The sequence below is a fragment of the Tupaia chinensis genome, unplaced genomic scaffold (assembly GCF_000334495.1).
Source record: "Tupaia chinensis unplaced genomic scaffold, TupChi_1.0 Scaffold000074_1, whole genome shotgun sequence".
Classification (NCBI taxonomy): Eukaryota; Metazoa; Chordata; class Mammalia; order Scandentia; family Tupaiidae; genus Tupaia; species Tupaia belangeri.
In genome coordinates this window covers 6,970,532-6,978,214 of record NW_006159534.1, presented here as the reverse complement: position 1 = coordinate 6,978,214, position 7,683 = coordinate 6,970,532, and positions in this window count along the sequence as shown.

The window sequence follows — 7,683 nt, the reverse complement described above, 5'->3', positions numbered from 1 at the left end:
GAACCGCGGGCGACCACGTGGGAGTCCAGCAACATAGCCATTACGCTAACTGCTGGTCCCTGCACAACCATCATAATGAGTCTTTTATTTGAAAAAAAGCCTTTGGTCCTTTAGGACCTTCTGAAAGGGTTAATCAATGAAAAAATGTGTTCAAGATCTTAGTTTACTGATTGATTGAGTTGGGGGAGCAGAGGTACCTCTAACAGAGTCCTCACACCTTGATACTACTCCTAGTTGCAGCCAGGACCACCGGCATGACTGGGCACTCTCACACCCGGCATGCATACAGGGAGGCCTTGGGACATGAACCTGCGACCTTCCCACATGGCTTCAGCATTGCAGAGCATTGTGTTGCCACTACATCACCATGGCTGGTCCAAAAAAACCCCCATATTTGATGGTTGCTTCTGTTCTTTTCGGATCTTATCATGGAAACACAAAGTAACTCTTTATAATCATTCTTAAAAGTCGTATAGGCAGGACCAACAGATGGCATAGCAGTTACATCACTGGACTCCCACATGGTTGACTGCAGTTCGAGTACTACACCCCGTGGCTTGGAACTCACACCAGGCGTGTGTGCATGTGTGTCTGAGAGCCTGGGAGGAGAATGGAGGAGAAAAGATTGCAGTGTGGCCATCCCCCTTTGGGGGGGATATCTCATTTTCCATCTGTCGCTCTCTTCCCAGCAAGTGCATGTGCCCTAAAGGAAAAACAAAACAAAACAAAACAAATTCCCCCCAAATCTTACATTTTTAATCTTTTCCCTGGGTTCTGTGGCAGCTTCTAGAGACTCTTCACTGATTTTCTTCAGTCAGTTCTGTACTTACTGCTTCAATGTAAGGCTTGATATTTGCATCATAGTTAGTTTCCTGGCAAACTGTTTAATTTACCAATTTACCTGACCTAAATGTATTCCTAAGATATTTATGCTTTTATCTCACCTTTCTGTCATTTTATGACTTTGTGAATTATGGAGGACAGGTCTTGCCTCCTACTGCAGATGCTGATGCTCTCTCGAAATCAATTTTGTCCCTGTAGTATATCACCTTCATAATGCGGCCCTCCTTTGCATCTTCAGGATCGTAATTCATTCAGCAATTATTTGAGCACTCACTAGGACATGGGCTGTCACAGTGAGTGAGCTAGGATACATCAGGGAACAAAGAGACAAAAATCCCTCTTCTCCTAAAGCGTATGTTCAGAATGAGAGGACAATAAATAAAAAAATTAATTAGGTACTTTAAGATGTTATAAGGGTTAAATGTTCTGGAAAAATAGTGAGGGCAAGGGCATTGAAGGGTGTACTCAGGGAGAATTCAGTAGAAGGTGAAACTGGATCCAAGACTCGAAGGCAAAGGTCTGAGAACTGTCCCTGTAGTCACCTGGGGAAGGGCATTTCAGACAAGGGGTCAGCAGGGTCAAGGCCCACGGGCAGGAGATAACTGGGGTGTCTGAGGAGGAATCATGAAATCTTATAGGCCACTGAAAGGCTCTGTGTTTTTACTCTGAGGAAGACCAAGATGCTATCAGAGTTTGAACAGAGGAACCTCATGGTCTGATTTCAGTTGGAAGTAATTCTTTTCACCATTCTGTTGAGAATAGCTATAGGGAGTGGGGGGACAATATAAGCCTGAGACCAGGTAGAAAACACTATAGCATGCCAGGTGAGAGATGAGGACAGCAAAGGACTAGGTGGTCATGGGGAAAATGGGAACTGGTCTGACTACATGTACGTGTGTATATATGCTGGTATATACAGGTGTATATTTTCATGGTACAGAGCATGTGTGAGCACATGGTTTTGAGAGGGGTGGGGAAGGGGAGGGAGAGACTCCTGACAGACTCTGGTCACACTGTGATCTCCTTTCTTTAGCCGGTCAGGACCTTAGGCACATGTGTACACGCCTGGTGAGTTTGTGTGGCTGGGCCAAGGGTCTGAACTGTGGCCAGCCATGTGGCTTCCAGACTACAGTCCAGCATCAGACTGTGTCACCAGGCTGGGTCAGATTCCAGATACATTTTAAGGGCAGAACCAAAGAATGCTTTGTTGGTGCATAGATCCATGCCAAGTTCCTTAGAACTTAGGTAAGATTATTAAGGGATGGTGCGGACGCAGGGCTGGTGTGGACCCAGGGCTGAATCTGGGAGTGCTCAAGCTAACAGCTGGGAGACGAGGAACAGCTGGTACAGGGAGAAACAAACCCACAAACCCGGCAGAGGTGCACTCAGGGGCAGGGAGGAGTCAGCTGCATCCTGTGCTACTGCTGTGAAGGAGTGAGGGCTGAGGGTGGACCCAGGTCTCAGCAAACAAAGGCCACTGGGGACCTTCGCAAGAGGAAGTCTCGTAGAATGTGGAGGCCAAACTCAACTGAAGGGCTTAAGGGAATGAACAAAAAGAGAACCAGAGAGAGGAAGCTTTGGCCAGGACTACTGTGATATGGAAGAGTGAAAGATGGAAGCTGACAGGGGAATCAGGGCAAAGAGGTTTGTTTTTTTTTTTTTTTTGGAGAGGTTTTTGCTATAGGGTGCATGCGCTCGCCAGACAGAGAGAGACAGCGACAGAGAAAGCGAGAAATTACCCCCCAGGGGGGATGGCCACACCGCAATCCCTTTTCCTCCATTCTCCTCTTGGAATCTTGGGCACACACGCACACGCACCCAGCGTGAGTTTAAGCCACCGGGTCTGGAACTCGAACTGCAGTCGACTACATAGGAGTCCAGCGACATAGCCATTACGCTCGCTAACTGCTGGTCCCGAGGCGGGTGTTTTTAAGGAAGAAGCAACAGCAAGTCTGTAGGTTGCTGGGAGACCCAGGAGGATGTTCTTCCCCTTGTTCCTAGCATTTATTTCTACAGGCCCCGTGTGTACCTTCCAGACACCCCCAGGTGACGGCAGGTCCCACTCAGTTGTACCTTTGGCCACCAGGCGAAGCCCCTTCTCTCTCCAACCTTGCAGTCACACAGCAGTTCTTAGTGTTTAACGGGCATTTGGTAAGAGTGACATTGTTGGACTTGTGTAGGATCTGACCTTCCTGTCCGCCTGGATCATTCCCAGGTGAACTTAGTGAGGGCTCCCTACCCCTATTCCTGACTACAGCACTGTATATAGCTCAGGGTGCAGTGTGCCCCAATACTATCCCCCTCCCACACCTTTTTGGAGTACTAAACGGATAAAGTTCAGTGTTTGCAGTGGGAGGTCAGCGACAACGAACGCTACTCCGGGTGACTCTAAACAGCACCACGCAGCAGAGACGGGACACTAAGTTTCCTGAGTGGAACACAGATGTAAAAACTGGTCTGCTATCCTCTCTCTCCCTCTCTCTTTTTAATTCTCAGATGGCATGTGTGCTTGCCAGAGAGAGAGAGAGAGAAAGGGAGGGAGAGGGAGAGAGAGAGAGATGACTCTGCAATGGGGCATGCTTGGACTGAACCCCTTCCCTACTGCTCCATCCTGTTGTGATTTGGGCACACGCGCACATGGCATGTTTTTCAAGCTGCCAGGGCTGGGATTCAAACTGCATAGTCAGCTATGTGGGATCAGATTCCCTTAACCACCAGGCCGTAGGGCTGGCCCTTTCAAGTAGATATCGCTGAGGTAAAGCATGAGAATTCCATCCCTTGTTTTTCCTGCAATTGAGAGGCTGGATTACATGCTGAGACTTTCCTCTTAAATGTGCCAATAGGTTGTGCACCAGGCACAGTTTTTGGTGACAAAATACCTTTTCTTTTTCTCATTTTTCTTCCATGTACTTTACTGGGAAACTGGGGTGGATTAAGTCCGGGATGACTTTCCAGATGTATGGTTAAATAAACTACGCTCTGAAGTTAAAGCAACAGGTAACACATATTGAATAAGCCAAAGTGCTTGATTTTGGTTTTCTATGAAATAGTTTATTTCGCTCCTTACTATAGAGAGGCTACAAATACATATCCGAGATGAACACAAAGGACTGAACTTTGCAACACTGGTAAAAATAGTTACGAGGAATTAAGAAGCTATAGAACAGGGCACACGACATTTACATTTGCTCAGCTCCCAGTACACATCTTAAAACATCAAAGGCACTTATCAAAAGTTAAATAAAGGAGCATGGAATTTAAAATGATGACATATACCCAGGACATAAAATAAAGTGCTTGCATTTTCTTACAGTTCGATTATTGACATGTTACTGACTGAAATCTCTGATTTATGCTATTTACTTTGTAGCATTAAAATGAATTATTTTAAGATCTCTTCAAATGAAAAGAGCCGAATGGAACACTAAAGCAGAATGTTTCTAGACTCGGTGGTTACGCCCCAGGGTGGGTGCTGCCACGCCCACACGCCTAGAGGTTATGAAAGAGCACTGGTCTCTCCAGGTCAAGGCAGAGGGCCCCACTGAGATATCGACCATGACCCCCCTGCAGTGAGCACCGAGAGGTGACTCCCGCTTCCGTATGAGCACACTGGTACCCTTGTGGCTTCTCGGGCACATTCATTCCACACACATTTGTCTGGCACCTGCCATGTACACAGTACTCTGCCGGGGCCACGAGCTCGGGAGACACAGAAGTACAACGCATTGGTCCTTGCTCTTACATGCTTACATTATCACCTGTAATTGGGTCGTCATGCTTTTCCTTTCAATTCTCACTGACTTGTTCTAAGCAGCTTCTTAGAATAAAACAGGAGCCAGAATAAGAGTTTGTCTCTCCATCCTTATTCTACTTGATTTCTGGAAAACAAATCAGAGTAAGACTAAAAAAAAAAAACAAGACCCCAAACCTGCATCTGTCTAGGGATGGTGTTCTCTGTGTACAACATGAAAAAACAACAGGGGTGGATCAAGTGGAGCACCTCCAGCTCCATATGAACCAGTGTCTTTTTTTTTTTTTTCCTTTTAGAGAGATTTTTGCTATCGAATGCATGCATTCTCTGGAGAGACAGAAGTGAGAAGTCACCACCTGGTGGGGATGGTCAAGCTGCAATCCCTTCTCCTCTGTTCTCTTCTCGGAATTTTGGGCACATGAGCCCAGCATGAGTTTTAAGCCCCTGAGTCCAGGACTCAAACCATGGTAGACTACATGGGAATCCAGCGACATAACCATTACACCATTTGCTGGTCCCAAACCACTGCATCTTTATGCCGCTCTGTGGCAGATTCCTGTTCAGATATAAGCATTACAGCACATTCTAAAACAAATGTGTGAATGCTTTTAGATTAACTCACGCTTTCACTCTCCACTCCCAGCAAAATAAAATGGACTCCATCACATTCCCATATGAAAACACGAAATCATATTAAGAGAAAAGCTACCCTGGCTTAGTAATACTCCTACTCTGTACAGCCAAGAGGACATCTTTTAACGTTATTTGCTCTCAGTGTGAAAAAATAATTTCTTGCATATCTTCTAATCATAGTGTATATACAGATGTAGACACAGTCAGAGTCGGCAATGACGCTGACAGCCATGAAGCATGCTTGAAAGCGTACTGGCAATGAGACATTTCAGTTTTTTTTTTAATCTTGCCTCCTCAGTCTGTAATATATGAGCATTTAAGGATGCCCACAAGCTACAAAAAATTTAAGTATGCCAATTTTTGCTGTCAGAAATGCTGATGTTATAATTTTCTAATGCAGATTGTAGAAATAAACACATGAAAGATAACAGACGACCTACAGGGACGCTAACACAAGGTTATCTATATCCGATGCCTATTCATTATCCTTCCTTTATTTTAGATAATGTTCCAGTGTAAATACTGAATTTTCCTTTAATCAAGAAATCTTATAGTTTATTAAATCTGAGGGCAGGTTCCAGTTTAGCTTTGTTAAGATGGAGGAGCCAAAAGACCACAAGGAGTACTGAGTTATAATCAGGAGGAACCAATCCATCAGTATTATAATCACAAAACTGCTGCAGGCAATACAGGCTTCTGTAATTAAACACAAGTCACAGGGTGTGTTTCAAGCATAAAAATAGTGATCTGATTTCACTGGGTATCAATTAGTGTTTGCAAAGCTACTTGAATTTTTCTGTTCATCTTCACTGTTGTTAAGTAATGATAGGTTTTTGATGGTTGTAAAACTTCAGTTTTCAAGTGGAGGATGATCTGAGCTGAATGAGAAAAAGAATGATTAAGGGAGGGAATGAAGGTAGGCCTGGCATCAATTTGAACAACTATTTTCCTTCTGCTTTTGATCTTAAAAAGGCTCATGTTTCCAAAGTTACCACAGTAAAATCATAAACATGTCAGCCATTTTAAGGGTCTCAGGATTAATGAAGACCAAGAAAGAGGAAATGATAAACTGAATCAAGCCACAACCTACTGCAAGTTCTAACAGTGACATTCCTGTCATCAGTGTTCTCAGCAGCAGTATGTTTAAATATAAAGAGAACTAGATATACACAATATTGCCATATAAATAGTTCCTTTATTTTTATGACCAATTTTCAAAAATAATTCATTTTTATAATTCTTTAATAGTGGCTTATTTTATTAAGACACACACCATGAATGTGTATTGTTTTTAGTGAAATAATCTTCACTCAGTGACAGATATAATGGACAAACTAGATTTCTATACTATCTAATGGAAAACTACCCACTTATGAAGCTAAATTCCAATCCATATAAAGACATACATTTTTACACATTAGCAGACTGATTCTGTCCATTCAGTTAAAACATTTCCACACTAACATTCTTTTATTTATTTATTTTTTTAAGGAGACATTTTTTGCTATAGGGTTCATGCATTCACCAGAGACAGAAAGCAAGAAATCACCCTCCAAGGGGGGGATGGCCCTGCTGCAATCCCTTCTCCTCCACTCTCCTCTCAAGATTTTGGGTGAGCACACACTCACACGTACCCAGTGTGAGTTTTAAGCCACTGGCTCCGAGATTCAAACTGCACCGACTAAGTGGGAGGTCCAGCAATGTAACCATTACACCATCTGCTGGTCCTGAACTACAGAAATTCTAAAATTGATCATTTTTCTGAATATCTTGTTTTGTCAAAGGGTTATTACAGCTCAGAGGCTCTTTAACACCTACAAAGAATGGAGAGACGAAACACAACAGCCTATTGTTTTTTAGACCTTTATGTCTTTTTGAATGCTATAAGCAAACTACAAAATTTAGCATTATATTTAGATCTTCATAACTTGCAGGTGTCTAGAGTATCTTTTAATCTGCTTTCTCCTTTCAAATGCCACTCCACTCTAAAAATATTTTTGCGTTTAGTACTGATCCTATAAAACTGAACACATAACCCAGATTCTACATGTCATGGATTTTGACATAAAATGGCCAAAGAAGTAAAATCTATACAGAATAATTTCCCCCTATTTAAACTCTGGTAGTTTCTATTAAACCTATTTCTAAATCAGAGAGTTAAGTGAGGGAACTTCGGAAAGGTCATGGAAGAATGAACTTAAAGTATGAGTTTATTTTGGTGCAAAAATAATAATAATAATAATGAAGGCCAACTCCATGGCTTGGTGATTCCATGGCCTGGTGATTAAGGAAGCCAGATCCCAGATGGCTGACCATGTGGTTTGAATTCTGGCCCTGAAAGCTTAAAAAACATGATAGGTCCCTAGGCATGCCCATCCGAAATCCCAATTGGGCAGAGAAATAGAAAAGGGATTGCAGTATGACCAGCTACACTGGGGCGGGGGGGGGGGGGGTGT